The following is an 18489-nucleotide window of genomic DNA, read 5'->3' as shown; positions in this document are numbered from 1 at the left end:
CAAAGATACCTCAAGTAATCCTCTCTAAATGTTATTAGTGGAAGTCAGGCTTCTGCAGAGCAAAACCTGTATTTAATTTATTTGCAAAGCCACATTTAGCATTGCGAATTTTAAAATTCAGTCAAAATAAATGATTTTACATCAAGGGCTGAATTAACACCAAGTTTTCGAAAGGCTTTTTTTCTGAGAAATTCAAAGCTTCTCATTAAGTCTACAGTCTTCCAAAATTCTGCTGTTCTCCAAGGTAGCCTTATTAGTCCCATTTTGCAAATAACAAAATTGTGGCAAGAAGCAATTAAATGTCTTTACCAGGGTCTATTGGAATGGTGTCATACTGGGTAGGCCCTTGACTTAGATCACACCATCGTTGGTAAATTAGAAGAGGCTACAAACAAAGAAGGAAGAAAAAAGATTAGCAAGGAGGAAGGCAAATGTAGGAACAGGATTTGTCATCAGGGCCCTTTTAACATGGGGTCCCAGGGAATTGAGAAAAGGGAGGGGGAAAAAAACAGACCTTAATTAATCATAGTACTTTTTAAGGCAGAAAAGAAACATAGAGGGCTTCCCTGATGGCACAGTGGTTGAGAATCCGCCTGCCATGGGTTCGAGCCCTGGTCCGGGAAGATCCCACATGCCGCGGAGCAACTAAGCCCGTGAGCCACAACTACTGAGCCCGTGTGCTGCAACTACTGAAGCCCATGTGCCTAGAGCCCGTGCTCCGCAACAAGAGAAGCCACCGCAATGAGAAGCCTGCACACCGCAATAAAGACCCAACACAGCCATAAATAAATAAATTTATTAAAAAAAAAAGAAACATAGAGGTTATCTCATCTCATCCACTCATTTAAGGAGTTAGGACTGGAGCGTGAAGGTTGGAAATACCACATGGAGCTGCCCTCATTATGATGGTGTTGACTGTAAAGGCTAAGCTAAATCAGATATTTATCAGAGAAAGTGAATTTAGAAATAGAATATCATGAACAAATTTGTGAAATATAAGAAAGTCTGAAAAGGGTGTATGTTAAGTTCTGGAACAAAATTATAAAGCCCGGAAGTGACGGCCATCTCCTAAACTTTTCCAGTCTATTGCTCACCAGTCTCCTTATTATGACAGCCTAGTTCAGTTTCATGCTTGTGCAGAAAAGGAGGACACAGTCATCTCAAGATGACCAGATCACCATGGTGGACCCCCTGTCACCACCCCGCCACACACACACACACACACACACACACACCCCTACACATGCTCACTCACACCCTCTCAGGGACTGAAATTGACAGCTTTTTTTTTTTTAACGTTAAACTCTTCTTCCTGGGTTCTTTTCTTTAATTATAAATGAAACTGGTAGGTCTGGCATTTTGTTACCAGCATCTTCTAATGAAGCTACCCATCCACAAGGTTATGTACGTCTCGTGCATAAATGTTTGGACTATTTATATTCTGACATGGTTAATTCATTCTCTCTTTCTTTCAACAAGTACTCAGCACCTACTCTGTAGCCAGTGCTTTGGCAGATACTGAGAATGCAGTACCGAAAAGCACAGGTTCCAGCTTTCATGGAGTGTCTAATCTGTCAGGGAAACAGACATTAAACAAGTGACTGGAAGAGGTGATCAGGCTGTGGGAATAGTATGTACATAAATCAAGAGTCCCAGGTACTACAAAACTTATATGGATGGAGTTTTAGAAGGCAGGGCACAGGGGTATGCTATGCAGATGGAAAGGTGGGCAGGGGCAAATATATCATAAGTATGTGAGGCTTTATTCTGAAAACAATGGAAAGTCTCAGGTCGAATTGTGGTCAGGGAGGGGGGCATGACATGACAGGATTTGCATTTGAAATCTTGTGCAAGGGGAAGATGCTTGGAGTAGGGCAAGATAAACTATTTTGGTTTGGAATAGAATTGGCACGGCAGAGGAGACTGATAGGAATGAAAAGATTCAGACACATGTCTGAGGTAGAATCAGTCATTGCTCCTTGAGTGATCGAATGTGGAGCTGGAGGATGAGGGGAGTTAAGGAAGATCCTGGGTTTCTGGTTGGAGCAATTCGATGGAGGGTACTACTGTAGGTGGGGAATACAGGTACAGAGGGGCGGGAGAGATATGCTGAGTTTCAGATGCTCACGTGAATGGAGACATCCAGCAGTCAGAAGAGAGGGCTGGGCTAGATATATAGAATTGGAAATTATCAGTATCCAGAGAAAGGGTAATTATATATACCTATCTGCATATATCTACATCTATATCTATATCTATATTCCATGAGGGGTGAGATCATGTCTGGAACAATGGCGGTGCTCACTGATTATTTGCTGAAAGTTGTTGAATTGAAGCCATTTGGTGAAATCAAGGATGAGGATAAAAAGCCTGTGGGTCACCCATTTTTTAGCACTCTTTGAGGAGTGGGAAACAAAGGAAACAAGAGCGTCAGTCCCAAGAAGAGGATAACATAGAGATGTGGCATCAGAGAATCAGAGGGAAAAAGTCTTGAGAAGGGAGGATAGTTCATCATTGTTGAAAGTGGCTGGGAGGGGCAAGCAAAAGAAAACTAGAAAAATGGAGATAGTGATGGAAGTGTTGGTCTGCATTGCCCTGGTGAGGTAGGCAGAGGCACCCCTGGGTTGATAGTCATCGTCTCTCCTAAAGAGGATGTTCTCTCTCGGGATCACTTACCAGGGGAAGAAATAGGTCCTCAAGGGCAAGGGAATCCCACATCACTCTTCTTTTTAAAAAAATAAATATTTATTGAGAACTTGCTATATGCACAGTCTAAAGTGACTAGCATGCTAAGTTCCTCTGAGAAGCAGAAGCCAAGATGAGATTGGACATGCAGAGATCTACTGGGAGAAATGCTCGTGAGGGAAAAGGGAATTGGAAAAAGACATCATACCTGCTATAGGTCTGACCCCGTGAAGAGCAGAGAAGGAAGAATTGGGTAGGCAGAAGCTCAGACTACAGTGCAGCTCTAATAAAGTTTTGGCCAAGCCAGTGGGGAATCTTTAAGCCAAAGTCATCCATCGGAGGAGTCCTGCAGCTTGCAGGAATGGACCTGCTATAACCTCCCTGCCAGTCTTTGGCTTAGAGCAGCCTGTGGCCTCAGCAGGAATGGGGTGATAGACTCAGAGCAAAGCATCTCGGACCATTGGTCAGTTACTCTCCCGACAGCAGGAGAGGTTCATACCTGCCACACGTACACTATCTCATGTAATCTTTACAGCATCCCTCTAAGATAAATATTATTATGCCCGTTTCACAGATGGGACACTAAGGACTACAGAAGCCGTGTAACTTGCTTAAGTTTACACAACTAGTAAGAAGCAGAGCCTGGGTTTCAACCAATGGTGCTCTGGAGCTGGCTTGGACTGGCTCTGAGCAACTGTTAAATTTTCAGGAATTGTGCTATTTAGTTGACATCAAGATGGTGGCTTGAATTTGGCCATGGTAGGCGTATTCACACCATGGAAATCTGCAAATGCTGTAAATCAGGTCTTCTTTTTTTCAGGAAGGGTGGTTGTTATACATTTACCACTGATAGCCACTGGTGGCAGATCGGTGGTAGATCATATGCCACCGATCTGAATCCAGGTCATCTGACTCCAGAGTTGCCCCTGCTGAATAAGTATTTACCTTCGAAGGTAGCACGGATATACGTACATTCCTCTACTGATGATTAGGGATTGGTAATCTATGAAATTATGTAAAATGTTGGGTCTGGTACAGTTATATCTGTTACCACTCATATGAATTCCTGCATCTTACATTTATAAAGGCAGACACTACTGGAAAGTGTGTTTCAACCTCAAGATGACCTTTGAAGAGGACTGTAACATCCATTACAGCCCAGTGATGTAATTGATATTCTTCCTGCCTACTCCCACCCACAGACCAGAGGATATATTAATTACCTGCCTGCCTGGTCACTGGCAGCTTATTGTGAAATTGTTTATCCTCCCAGCTCTGCACTCTCCAGCCTGGGAAATAAAATTTGCATGCTGTCTGTGTCATGTGCTCCAGAGTCTGAGAGCACAGCATCCGTAGAGAACAACCCAAGAAAGGTTAGGATGAAAAGAAGCCCAGGGACTTTGGCCGCTGTAGAAAGTAATGTGCCCTAAGTGTCCCTGAGAGTCAGAAGACGCAGGTTTCAGAGTCACTTCAAACTGCAAAATATGAGAGCTACTAAAAATATTTCTAGTGCACATGACCCAGCTGAGGAAGCAGCTTATGCCGGGAAGCCTGCCTCCAGATGAAAACGCAGGTCTGTCGTGACAGCAACCCTTGCCCTCAAGCAAAGCTCTCTGAAATCTCCTGACATTGCAAAAGAATCTGTGAATCACCACTTCTGCACCACTTCCAAAAACGTTTCTTCCTTATTATTTTAAAATACTTTTTAGGGCTTCCCTGGTGGCGCAGTGGTTGAAAATCCGCCTGTCAATGCAGGGGACACGGGTTCGTGCCCCAGTCCGGGAAGATCCCACATGCCGTGGAACGGCTAGGCCCATGAGCCATGGCCGCTGAGCCTGCGCGTCCGGAGCCTGTGCTCCACAGCGGGAGAGGCCACGGCAGTGAGAGGCCCGCATACCGAAAAAAAAAAAAAAAAACACTTTTTAAATAAAAAAGTAAGAGAGAGGCCCTTTTCTTGGCACTTGGGACCATCAGGGAATAGGACACAAATTGCTATTGCTGTGGAGCTCACGTTCAATTTTTTTTTTTTTTTTTTTTGCACGCGGGACTCTCACTGTCGTGGCCTCTCCCGTTGCGGAGCACAGGCTCCGGACGCATAGGCTCAGCGGCCATGGCTCACGGGCCTAGCCGCTCCATGGCATGTAGGATCTTCCCGGACCGGGGCACGAACCCGTGTCCCCTGCATCGGCAGGCGGATTCTCAACCACTGTGCCACCAGGGAAGCCCCATGTTCAAGTTTTATTCCTTGCTTCAACCCTCTTCATCTTCATCAGATGTGTATGTGTTCATTTATCAAACGTGTATCATTCAGCCAAACAGGCACTGGGCGTCTGCTCTGGGCCACGTGCAGTGGTAAGGGCTGGGGAAACAAGATAGACTTTGCTCTTAGAAATACAGTCTAAGGGGAGAGGCAGGCACATAGCCCTTGGGTCCTAACACCAGGGCATTATCTACAAGCATCAGTGGACGGCTGTGGAGGTCATGCCTGGAGGCTTCCTGGAGGAGATGACACGAGTTGAGTCTTGCTGGATAAGTAGAAGGCAGCCAGGCAGAGAGGGGATAACTTGAAACGGCTTGCTGCATAGGAGGAACTAAAGACAGCAAAGGTTGCTGGGGCATAAAGGATGAGGCGGGAACAGGAACCCAAGGTTGGACAGGTAGGCAGAGCCTGCATCATGATGTCATTAATTTCATTTATTTAAAAAACAGGACAGCCTCAACTTCCTGACCTTCATTTCGGCTGCTGTTCTGCATTGAAAGACAGGCAGGAAGCCAGAGGAGGCCGCCTCTCTGGTCTCTGACCTGCAGGTGTAGACCTGCGAGGTGATGCACTGTCTCATGCTCCCTGCCCCCTCCCAGCCACGCCCCAGCCCTCTGCACTTCAACACAGCAACTCGCCTCTTTCCATTGCCAAATCCACTCTTCAAAGGAGACCTCTGCCTGTTTCCAAGGATGCAGCTAGTTGGTTCCTCCTCCACATTGCCCTGCTTCCGGCCAATTCATGGTAATTCACTGGTCTGTCAGTCAGCAGCTCAGAGCCTGCACTCTCTCCCACCCACATTCCAACACCCTTTTACCACCAGTGAGTGAGCCAGGAGTGGGCTTTACAGCCGCTTCTGCTCCTCTGGAATGGCCCTTCTAGAAATGTAGGAACCTCATCAGTCCTCCATCAGCCAGTAAAAATGGGATAATAGATGTTCAAGGCTTTGAAAATACAAGAAACACGTAATTCACAGTGTTCTTGTTATCATTTGAAGCCTCTAGACTTCTAAAGCAGCAATTTATGGCTTTGTGGGAACTTCACGAAGGTGGGGTTCTTTGACCTCAGTAAGTGCCCCCAAATAAAAACCTTGGTTGAAAAGTTTAAAAAGTTCAAAAGGATTTAGGACAGTGAAGGGAGGGAAGAACCGAGGTGGATTATTGAAGTCAGAAATTTCAGGGCCTTCCCTCTGTGAAGGAGTAGCTAAGCCACAGCAGAAATCCAACACCTGGGTCTCCATTACTTTTTACAAACTGCATTAGCATTTTACCAGTACTGTAGACTGATTTGACGGAGGGCCAGGGCATTAAGCGGGAAAAAAAGTAACCCATGAGACCCTTACCGAAATAATGGATAAACAAAAATGATTGGTCTTTATCCTCGTTCAAATAAACTGAAAACAACTTGGATTGCGTTAATAGAAGCATCTGTTCTAACAACAGCAAATGCAGATTATGTGTCTTCAACTCTGTCCCGTGTCTTTCCAGGTTAACAGATAACTTACTAAATTAAGGCAGCCATGTTTACTCTTCCAAAACGGGACCTGTAAAACTGAGACATCAAAGCCCAGCCAGGGCCATTGACCATTCTCATTTGAGAGGTGAAGGCTTTGTCTAATCTTCACATCTCTTCCTTAAATACAAGAGTTAATAATAAGTTGCCAGTTCATATGGTAAATAACAAACTTTCCTGAGCTTTTGGGTAATCAGTGAGTTTTTACTTTATTAATTCCACTCCTCTCCATTTGTAATGTAGCTGGAGGAACATTTAAGTCAATGGAAATGCAACTAAAGAAACAGGGCCACTTTGTGAAGAAATTTCACACTTAAATATAAAAAGAAAAATATGTGTGTAGGGTAATAAAGTTCAAAGACCGTTGCTTCCTTTGTTCTTTTTAATATTTTATTTGGAATTTGGCATTAGAGTCAGGACAACCCACAGTAACCAAAATAGACTTTCGTATAAAAAATACTAAAAAGGGTTATACACCAAAATATTTTTCTTTTTATCTATTATATTTTAATTCCTTATATCTTGTATTTTAAAATATTTATATTTGTGTGGCAGATTTATGGTTGCTTTTTATTTTCCTTTTTTCGCTTAACTGTATATTCTATAATAAACATGGGTTGCTTTTTTTTTTTTTTTTTTTTGCGGTACGCGGCCCTCTCACTGTTGTGGACTCTCCCGTTGCGGAGCAACAGGCTCCGTACGCGCAGGCTCAGCGGCCATGACTCACGGGCCCAGCCGCTCCGTGGCATGTGGGATCTTCCCGGACGGGCGCATGAACCCGTGTCCCCTGCATTGGCAGGCGGACTCTCAACCACTGCGCCACCAGGGAATCCCATGGGTTGATTTTATAATAAAAATATTGGAGGAGCAAGGCTAAGCTTTGACACCAAGAAGATCTTTCTTGCTTTGGAATTTGAATAGTTAAGCAAATTAGTGCATTAAGATTGAGAAGCCAAAGAAAACATTCAGGGACAAGTTAACTGGATGCTACTTCTCTATTTACCTGTCTGACCTCGTTCACATGACACCAGGGTGTTCTCATGGATAAAATTATAATCCCAGATATACAGACTTTCAGATTCATATTTTCCATCTTAGCGCACAGAAGCTTTACTTTGGGGCTTTTGCAGAAAATTCTTGTGTTTCAGTCATTTGCCTTTTCTCTGTGAAAGCCAGTAGGGAACAGTAGTAGGCGCTGATCACCCCCAGACCCCCAGAGAACAGTGCTAGGAGGCTCTGTATCCACTGATTGAGAAGTTCTTTTAAAGCACCAACTTCTTTCTAAAACAGTTTGGATCAAATAATGAGACTGGCTGTGAACCACAATATTTATAAGAGGTGTAAATTTGAAAACTGCAGTGATGTTCTTTTAGGAGTCTGACCTAGAAGTGGAAAGAGGAGAATGGGCCAAGTTTATTGAGTAGGGCCTGGAACTGATGGTACTTCCTCATTCACTTGAGAAATGCTGGCTGAATATCTGCTCCGGGCCAGGCACCCTTCAAAGCCCTGGGACCGCTCTGTACAACACAAAGTCCCACCTCTCTTGGAGCTGATACCCTAGTGAGGCGAAACAGATAGTAAACAAATAGATAGACAAATAATAGGCAGTAGTCAGGTGGTGATAATTGTCCATGGATAAAGTCCAGGAGAGTCTATGAACTCCAATAGAGGAAAAAACTACGTCATTATTTTCACTAACTTAGCATTTCCTTCATTTTTGAATATAGGCAACAAACTATAGCAGTATTCACAATACCTATAATGTCACCAATAGAATTCATTTCTGTTTTATATCAATTACTCTTATTGGAGATCTCTTTAAGTAACCATTCACACTACCATAATACCTGGATTGATATGATGGTAGATATTAGACCCACTGAGAAATCTTGTTATTTAATATTTTAACAAGCACATATATTACTTACCCCAACTTTTTAGTATTTTGATAAATAATTCAATATATTTGGTTTTCTTTCTACTATCATATGTTTTATTTTACACATTCAAGCACGTTGATCTGAGAAGTGGGTCCTTAGACTCCACCAGACTGCTGAGAGGTCAGTAGCAGAAGCGCTTTATGCAATCTTCCCTTATCTCCTCAGAGTTGAAAGGGCTGGAATTGAGCAGAACTGATAGTTTTTACTGCTCCGTCAAAGACATTCTTAAGTTAAAAATTTTTTTGAAGTATGTGCAGTGGTGAAGAGTACCATGATATCTAGTCAAGTCTGGTCCACTGTCTTTTCTTTTTTTAATTAATTAATTAATTTTTGGCTGCGTTGGGTCTTCGTTGATGCACGTGGGCTTTAGTTGCGGCGAGCGGGGCCTCCTCTTTGTTGCGGTGTACAGGCTTCTCATTGCGGTGGCTTCTCTTGTTGTGGAGCACGGGCTTTAGGCGCACGGGCTTCAGTAGTTGTGGCACGTGGGCTCAGTAGTTGTGGCTCACCGGCTCTAGAGCGCAGGCTCAGTAGTTGCGGCGCAGGGGCTTAGTTGCTCCGTGGCATGTGGGATCTTCCCAGACCAGGGCTCAAACCTGTGTCCCCTGCATTGGCAGGCGGATTCTTAACCTCTGCACCACCAGGAAAGACCCTGGTCCACTGTCTTGATTCATGCTAATGAGCCAACCACTTATCACCACCGTTTTGCACCATCAGTGCCAATGTTGACACCATCAAAAATACAAATAACACCTTAGTATGATTATGAAAATAGTTTTGATCTTGTGGACCCCTAAAAGGGTCTCAAGTCCCACCAGCAATCTGTGGACCACACTTTGAGAACCACTGTGCTAGATTAAGTGTCAAGTACAGAAGTTCTTTTAAGCACTTGAAACCACCAAGGGGACTCTATTTGCGTAAAAATATTTGTTGGTGGTTGTTGTAGTTTGCTCTCCAACTCTTTGAAATGGAATTTTTTAAATCTTGGTAAAAAATAATCTTCTGTTGACAGTTTTGGATGGGCCAGTGCTGTAGTACAAGTTAGGAAATACATCTTACGGCAGAGACATATGCCCGCTGTCCATATCCAGTACGGAGGGTCTTCACCTCCTTCATGTCGTGAACTGCTTTAGCAGTCTAGTGAAGCCTACGGACCTCTCAGAATAATGTTTTTAAATGCAAAACAAATCATATTGAAATACAGTTATAGCCCCACACCCCTTTGCGAGGGTGGGGGAGTGTGTGTACTCTGTACTCCAAGTTAATAACCACCTGCTTCCCTCAGTCTTTACTGGCAAGGAGAAACAGCTAAGGATGACATTTGTTTTTTAATGCATTTGTTTGCATGTCAGTTGACATCTTAAATCCCCAAATTCTGACTATCAATGAGATAGATTTAGACCTAGCAAGTCCAGAGCAAGAATGTAGAATAAGGAGAATGATTTTCTCCTCCACCTTCTATAGGACTGAGCGGCACATACCTCCTGCTAAATCCTGCCTCTCTCTAAAGGAGAACGGTCGTGGGCTGCAGACAGAAAGGTCTTGGGCACTGTCTCCCTAATAGTCTAGGACTACCGAGGGTTCTTTAGTGGGACTTTCTAAAATGTTGGTTACTCTTTTTGAAAAACGGTAATCGTTTCATATCAATAACTCCCTTCCTTTTCTCTGCTTCTTAAATCAAAGCAACATCCTTAGGCTTATTGTACTTTGAGAAACTATCTAGCCCTTAGTGCTAAAAGTGAAGAAGCAAAGAATTTACAGTATGGTTACCTAAAGAGTGAAACCAATCATAACCCCCTGGGGAAATTTTCCACTCTTCTGGTGAAAGCTTTGAAATCAACTGTATTTAGTCTTGGGATTAATAACGGTATTCTAGCATTGTGACCTCCTCTGATTGTGTTTTTCTTGGGCTAATATTGAAATGAATTCTTACTCTTTGACTTAAGGGTGGAGAGGGAAGTTCGTGATTTGAAAATATCCCGAGAGTAGGAAGCCAGCCTGCGCTTTTAAATTTGCCACAAATAACCCACCAGGTGGCTATTCACCACTTCGTCCGTCAGTCAAGGGTTTCACTGTGGTCCTAGTAAGTCTTTTCACGAAGGGAATCATGCTCCTATAAACCACAGCTCTCCTTCCGGACCCCACTACTAAGCTCTTGTAGTTTTCACCCTGCTTTCCTTGTATTTCTCACTGCATAGCTTTCCTTCTAGGGGTGAGCTGAACTCTCAAGCCCTTGTATTTCCACGACTGCTTTATCCAATGTTGCTGAATCCTTGATAGCCCTTAATCAATGCATTCAAAAACAAAACCGCCTATTCACTCCTATAGTTCTCTCACCCAGTCAATTCTTAGTCACTCATGATTACACCGTCTTAAGAAACTGCAATTCCCAGTTCATCTAAAATAATCATTCTGCCTCTTTAGTTTCAATTTCTCTTTATTAAACCTGTTGTGGATTCTGTATGACCTTCTGAGTTGGGACTACAGGGCCACAGAAAGGAGAGGCTGTGAGCCTTCAAAGATCTACAGACATGTTGTTTATGCCCTGGATAACCAGAAGTTGAAAGTGTGACTTTTGTGGTTAGATTTGGCCTCTTAGGCCAAAACTATTAGACTATTGGATGTGAAAGAAAGAGAAGGGAATTCTAAACCTCTTCAGCTGGGAAGGCAAAATCATCAAAATTCTATGAGGTTAAGAAAGTTTCTGTGGCTTTTAGAAACTTGTGTGGCCCAAAGGAGTCATAAATAATTTTTATGGTGTAAAAACCCTTGAAGAACGTACTTGGTTTCCCAGGAATTCCTGCCATTCTTACACTCACAAAGGCTCAGGTCGGTGGAGAAGCTCTGTTGGAGCCTGATTTGTCTGCCTAGTCCTACCTCCAGGAAATACTGAACTGTGTGGGGACTTAGCCTACTCCTGAGGCTTCTCTTAACAGGTGAAATGAACAGATGCGAGGTGAGCGATGCATTTCTTTCCAGTTCATAATTCAGCTTTGAAGTGACATCTGCAGTGGTCCTTCTGATCTCTGGCCTAGGTTTTACCGGCATCTTTTCTTTCTGGTGTTGCACGGAAAGCAGTCAAGTTAAAATGCATTTCCATGGTTTTATTAAGATCTAGAGTGGGAAAGCTGTAGGCGCATAGGAGCCACTGGCAATCCACTCGAATGATATCATACTACCACCCCACAGCAAGCCCACAGAGTGGTGACCTATTTTTCTATGTGACTAGGTAGGAGAGAGGGCGGTGGATCTCTCCATAAACCTGTCCTCCTGCTTATTTTAAGGGCTTAGTCAGCATCTCAACATTAGTCGTGCTAGAAGGACAGAGAGTCCTGCTGACTCTATGCTTCCAAATAGAATCAGCATAGCCCCCTTTTGCAAAGATTGCTGCCATCTATGTGCTGGGCCGAATGCACAGGGCAAAATTGCCCACAGGGGGCTGGTTAACCAAGATACCACTTTCAGAGGTCACGGCAGAGCTGCTGGTGGCAGAGGTCCAGCCACATGGCTTTTCTGGGCCTTGGAGACTAGAATCACAAAGCCCCAAAGTCATTATTCCTCTAAGTGGAGACCAAATCTGGAATGTACTTTTTCTAGCAGGGAGTGGGTTAGAGGTCATTTAATGACATTTCAGTCCTCCAGATGTCTACTAAAAAAATATATCCATAATGATATATCTTCATCCACAATATCATTTAAGCATTTTCTGATTAAAATGCACCAGTACTTTCATTCTGCATTTCACTCTGCTGCTGAATTTTTTATGATGTTGTTTATTGAAAAACAGCAGTGTCTTCTGAAAGCTTCTACCAGATTCCCATGGTGATTTGCTAGGCATAGCACAATTCAAATTAAAATCTCATCATCTTCAAAGGCTACTTTTATGAGCTATAAAAGAGCACCTGCCTGGCCCTGGGTGGGTACCATCATACAGAGAGGAGACAGGAAGCTTTCCTTCCAGAATTTTAGAGTCTACATAATACTAATAAAGAAAATGTAGAGTGAAGATTATGCCATTTTTGTGTTCGTGGTATACTTCACATATTGGAACTTTCGGCGACACACTTGAAGCAATTAAAAGATTCAAAGCAACACCGTTATAATAAAGTCCCTGCTACAATATATTAATATCTTGCAGGGTCTGTAAGAAGAATCCTCAGGAATCATACTGTTCGAGGTCCGGCTTAAACTGTGCTTTGGCCTCTGACATCCTCATGAAGCAGAAATGATCACATTTCACTAAACACGTGACCTTGCTTTGGCATGGACTTGACATTTTACCAAGCATCTTTCCTCTGACTCAGCAAGGTGCACTCCCCACATCCATCACACACATTTCTGCACTCCATATTCTTTCCAATAGAACACCCTGAAGGAAAAAAAGCATGAACAGCCCATACAGGACCCCCAAGCGAGACGGTATAGAGATTTCACTCTCCCTTGGCCCCAAACACGTAGCAATGATAGATAGAATATTTAAAAAGGAAATCCAAAGAGGGTCCCCATGCCTGGAACAATACCAGAGTGATGAGCAGTGGTGAAATCACAGGCCAGCTGAGCTCCGGTCCAGAATGGGGCAGCGGCAACCAGGCACTGGGTTCTCTGTCAAGATGGGGGCCAGCATCAGTGCTTTCAGGGCCTCGGGTGGGGAGCCACACTTCCCTCACAGCCAAGCAAAGAAAGCCAGACAAAACGACTGCTGACCCGTCACTGAGACTATGGCTTTTAAAGGGCAGACCTAGAGGGGTGGAAGAACAAAACCACAGCCTGTGAACAGAATAAACAAAGTTAAATTGACATTCAAATATTTTAGAGTAAAACTGCAGGATGTCAAGGAAAAGGAAGAAAAACAGATGACCAGTGAAGGAAGCATAATTAGGCTGATAGCAGATTTCCCATCAGCAACAGTAGATACCAGATGACGGCAGAGTAATATCTTCACAGTGCTGAGGGAAAATAACCGTCAACCTAGGATTTTATATCCAGCTACACAATCACTCTATAGACTTTTTCAGACATAGAAAGAGTTAACCACTTAACGACTTCACTAAAAGGATCATTAAAAGATGGATTAGGAGGAGAAGTAAGGGAGGTGCAGGACACAAGATGCAACAGTGAATATAACCATTGATTAACACCTGTTGGTAGAATGAGTTAAATACTGAGTGCGAAGAGTTTTTTGTGTTAAAAAAGGATTAGATTTAGACAACATTGATAAGATGGGATGGGCAGTGTTTAATGGATAATTAAAAGTGCTAAGATCTTTCCAGATTCAGGAGAAATATAGAAAGACCAAATTACTTCAGACTTTACTAGAAAAAAATTAATCAAGTTTGAACGTTAAACATTTTTAAATGACTCTTCCATCAACTCACCTTTCTGACCATTTATGAATGATTTCTTAAAATTCTGCACCTCTCCTCAGTACTTCTCAAGTAATGAGAGTATTTTAAGCTGCATTGTTATCGTTTGTATTTTTTAAGCTGTCAGAACCACATATCTGGGGGAAAAAATCTTAGAACGTTAAAAAATGTAAGGGTAATTGTGAAAATAGTAGAAAGAAAATCTTTAGATTCTAAAGCAAAAGAAGAAAGGCGGGTGGTATTATCAAAAACTTTAAAAACGAACGGAAAAGAAAAAAAAAAGAGGAAAAGAATAGCAAACAAAACACAAAGAAAGATGCAAAAATAAATCCAAATATATCAATAATCATAATAAGATAAATGATTACATTCATCTATTAAACAGGGAGAGGGAGTCATCTGTTGAAAATAGAGACTGGAAGTAAAGGGCTGAGAAAAGGTCACCATTTAAATGCTAAAAAAAAGTTTATGAGACAAATTTTAATATAAGGTAAGAGCATTAATAAAAAGGGAACCACATACAAATAAAGGGAACCACTACCAAGAATATATTCTATATAAATGTTAGTAAAGTTACATTTTGTAAACTACAAGTAAAGGGAGACAGGCACAATTACTTGTCAGCTACTTGAGGCCAGGGTGCTTACCATGATGTCTTATGTACAGTAGATGCCTTAATTCATAAAATAATTAAAGAACCTTGGCATTGGTTTGTTGAAGATTTCAGCTTGATTTATTTAAACACAACAAGCAACCGATTTTGAGCTACTCCAAATTAAGAATCTCTGAAATCAGATTGCATTTGACCATATTGTGGCATCATAGATGTAAACTTTATGAGAAAATTGTAGTTGAAAGTTTAAAATTAGAATCCCAGGTGAAGTTTATCATGTGTTTCATTTCTAATAAAGAGCACTAAAGGATTGATAGCCCTCCTCTACCTCTTTTTCCTGAGTCTTCCTTCAGCTAGTCACTGAATTCAGTTCTCATAATTTATGATTCTATAAAATTTATGCCTGAAATTTTTTGTCGAGATGGACTTTCTTAAAGTGTCTCACTTGTATAAAAGTTAGGGTATCCAGTGGTTTCTTAAGTAACTCCCACTGGGGCTAACCTCCGCTTAAAGATATTCTTTGTGCAAATATTCCAGACATTATATGTAGAAGGAAGGGAAATGATCGTTAGCCAAAAAAACTATAATTATGAAAAGGATTGACTGATAATGTATTCCACTTTTACTTTTGAAAATGTTTGTACAAAACTGGGTTGGGCCTAGTGGTTTTGCACTAGAATCTGTAGACATTTATTTGCCTAATAAAATAACTGCACAATCTGGCAGAATTCTGCATACTTGGCAACCCTTCCTGTCCAGGAGCCTGGAACAGCATCGGCCCAGCAGGTGTGGCTTTCAAAACGTTCAGAGAGTTGAATTCGGGAAGTCTGCCCAGCACCCCACCTGTGTACAGTATGCCTTCCTGAAGGCCACGTTCATGCCCAGCTTGTCATAGGTTCAAAGGCCTCTATTCATTCACAATTGATAATGAAAACTAAAATAATCAAGGGATTGACACTATACACCAAAATTATAATAAATTAAATTTCTCTTCAATAAAAGATGCCATGCATTTTTAAAGATATTTTTGACATTTAGAATATAGATACTCTATAGTGTTTAACACTATTGTGCACATAAGAAACCTACTCTTCCCCTTGCTAGCATGGGCTTGGTATCCCCTCTTTCCTTAAAGGGTGAGGTGGGGGAAGAATAGAACTATCAGCAGCCTGGACCCCAGGAAGGAGAGGAAGAGGAAAAATGTTTCCTCATAGTTTTGGTTTTTTCCACAAGGTGCTCTTTAATCATAGGACCCTAACAGTCATGACCCAGCTAGTAAGATCCGACTTCCTGGGCCCTACAATCAGAATCACCTGCTTATATAGGGCAAAGGGAGGGGCGGTGTGATGCGGGTCATGCTAGCTGTTCCAATACCCTGAGCCTCTGCGTGCTGGCCTGAAGCAATGATTTTCAGATTTAGAGCCTTGTTATCAGCTGAAATCTTATACGGAACCCAATAGCTAAACCCAGGCAAAGCATAGCTCTTCCGGTTTTGGTAGGGCTGGGGGGTGCTGGAGCCCTGCCCATCTGGCACAGCCCTCACCTCACCATGGACCGTAGGTGTAGCTCAACTTTTCCTTTTACTGGAACTCCTTAAAGCCCTCCTTTCTGGGCCCAGGATTAGCCATGGGATTGGAGGGGGCTTGACGACGAAAGATCGTGGAATGAATGAGAAGTATACTAGAGACTTCACTTATTTTGTCTTACTAGAAGAACAGAGTCCCAGGACCACTCGCAGTTTGGTAAGAGGTGAGAGGATGCTTAGGATGCTGCAAAGCACACAGTGTAGGTTGTGTGTGCTTTGTCTACCCAGAAGGCTCACCAGGAGTGACCTTGAACTTGCTGTCAGATCCTGAATTCTTCTCCAGCTTCTGGAGCCTTCCTTTCGCTACAGGTGGACTGGCATATATACTAACACTCGTCCTGCCAGGAATTCCGCCAAAACGTAGGCCCGCTATGGGACCAGGGGAGGAGGCAGAAGGAAATTCCAGGCAAGGGACCCAGATGAGTCAGGCATGGAATTACCTTCTGGCCCAGTGTTGAGGCCCATGAAGGGCAACCAGGTTCTCAAAATCACCAAGGCTCCTCTTTAAGATGCAGGATGGACCTAGAGTCTGTCATACAGAGTGAAGTAAGTCAGAAAGAGAAAAACAAATACCATATGCTAACACATATATATGGAATCTAAAAGACAAACAAAAAAAAGGTCATGAAGAACCTAGGGGCAAGATGGGAATAAAGACACAGACCTACTAGAGAATGAACTTGAGGATACGGGGAGGGGGAAGGGTAAGCTGGGACAAAGTGAGAGAGTGGCACTGACATATATACACTACCAAACGTAAGGTAGATAGCTAGTGGGAAGCAGCCACATAGCACAGGGAGATCAGCTCGGTGCTTTGTGACCACCTAGAGGGGTGGGATAGGGAGGGTGGGAGGGGGGGAGACGCAAGAAGGAAGAGATATGGGAACATATGTATATGTATAACTGATTCTCTTTGTTATAAAGCAGAAACTAACACACCATTGTAAAGCAGTTATACTCAAATAGAGATGTTAAAATAAATAAATAAATAAAAATAAATAAATAAAATGCAGATTTCTAGCCTCGTCCCCAGAAAAGCCTGTTAAATCAAGCTCTCCCTTAAATCAAGGTGGGGTCCGGGAATTAGCATTTCTTAACAGGTGCCCTACTTGATCCTTATTGCCACTGCACTGTCACTAAGAGTCCTTCAGAGCTTTTGAACAGAGAGGTGAAGTGGATGAATTTGCATTTCAGCTAAGTTACTGCAGCAACTTTGTGTAGAATGTGTTCAGGGAGAAGAAATGAAAGGAAGAGATACTAACCAGCTGCGAAGGAGCTGAGCAGGGCCTGAGGTGTGGAATGGATGCCAGAAGGCGCGTTAGAAAACCATTTAGGGGTCAGGTTGCAGGGTCGGGCCACTGAGTGACGTGAACAGTGAGGGTGAGAGAGGACTCGGGAGTGACCCCCAGGGATCTGGCTGTAGTGACTGGGGTTTCCTTTGGGCACTGAGGGCCCTTTGGCATTTGACAGGTGCGTGTTATTCATCACAGTCTATCCAGTGAAAATGTTATGGGAGAAAATCAGTTGAACGTGATTTTGCTGTCCAATCAAAGTGGAAGAAGGTGAAGCCACTAAGAAAACCTAGAGGGTGTAAGTGTATGCTTTTAAAAATAGCACAGTTTAGAATAAATTTCAACCAAAATTGGCCTTTTTTTTTTTTTTTTGTAGTTTTGGCAATTAAAAGGACTCAGTTATCTGGAATGTTCGCTCCTAGAGAATATCTCATTTCCCAAATAAATTGAGAATGTGGGGAGAGTGGGGTCTTTTGTTGAAACCCAGTCTTACAAGAGGGCTAGTCGTGGACACTTTGTGGGGTGCCATGGCAGCTGCCAAGATCCAAGGACCAGATAAGCAAATCGTGGATCAAGCACTGGCAAGCAGTCTGGCAAGCGGGCCAGCTTGGCCAAATCATCACCGTCGTGAAGACCTTAGAGCAAGTCTTAAAATAAATATTAAGGTTTTCGTTTAAAACAACCTTATCCTAGAAACACTGCATGGGAAGAAAAAATGAAATTGCATAATCATTTTAAACTATATATGGACAAAGAGAACTTCAGTATAAAAAGGGGATTGTAAAACAACACAAGATGGCGAAGCCTAATGCCAAAAGTAAAACCATTAATTCTGGGGGGAAACCGTATGGCCCTGGGGGGGACTGGAGCAGAGCACTGGAGGAACAGCTGTGTTGACACTTGTCACATTTGGTTGCCCAAAACACTGAAAGGTCATTCACTGAAGTTCTGGGTTCCAGTAAGAGTGGACTGTGTGAGTGGCCAGGAGCAGCTTCCCGAAGCCCCGCGTCCTTGAGCTGCCGGGAAGCAGATGAGTGTTCACTGTGGCCAAGCCGTAGGCAGCTGAGTGCGTGGGTCTTCACAGCTCGTTTCCTGCTTCCGCTTGGTCTTACATCTGAGTCATCTTGTATTTATGTCCTCCTATAGCATTTCCATAAGATGCTTGTGGCCAACACCATCCATCAACCTAATGGGCTCAAATGGAACCCTTTGAAATCTCCTGCGACATGCCTTGCTCTAAGA

The 18489-nt window shown here is 42.9% G+C and overlaps 1 protein-coding gene across 4 annotated transcripts in view; it reads left to right on the top strand.

Annotated features, from left to right (window-relative positions):
• The window catches only part of UST (uronyl 2-sulfotransferase), a 300699-nt gene that overhangs the window by 204662 nt on the left and 77548 nt on the right, over positions 1-18489 (top strand). The window lies entirely within an intron of this gene.

This window comes from Pseudorca crassidens, chromosome 13 (assembly GCF_039906515.1).
Source record: "Pseudorca crassidens isolate mPseCra1 chromosome 13, mPseCra1.hap1, whole genome shotgun sequence".
NCBI classification, from domain to species: Eukaryota; Metazoa; Chordata; class Mammalia; order Artiodactyla; family Delphinidae; genus Pseudorca; species Pseudorca crassidens.
The sequence above is the reverse complement of the archived record's forward strand: the minus strand, read 5'-3'. Positions and strand labels throughout refer to the sequence as shown.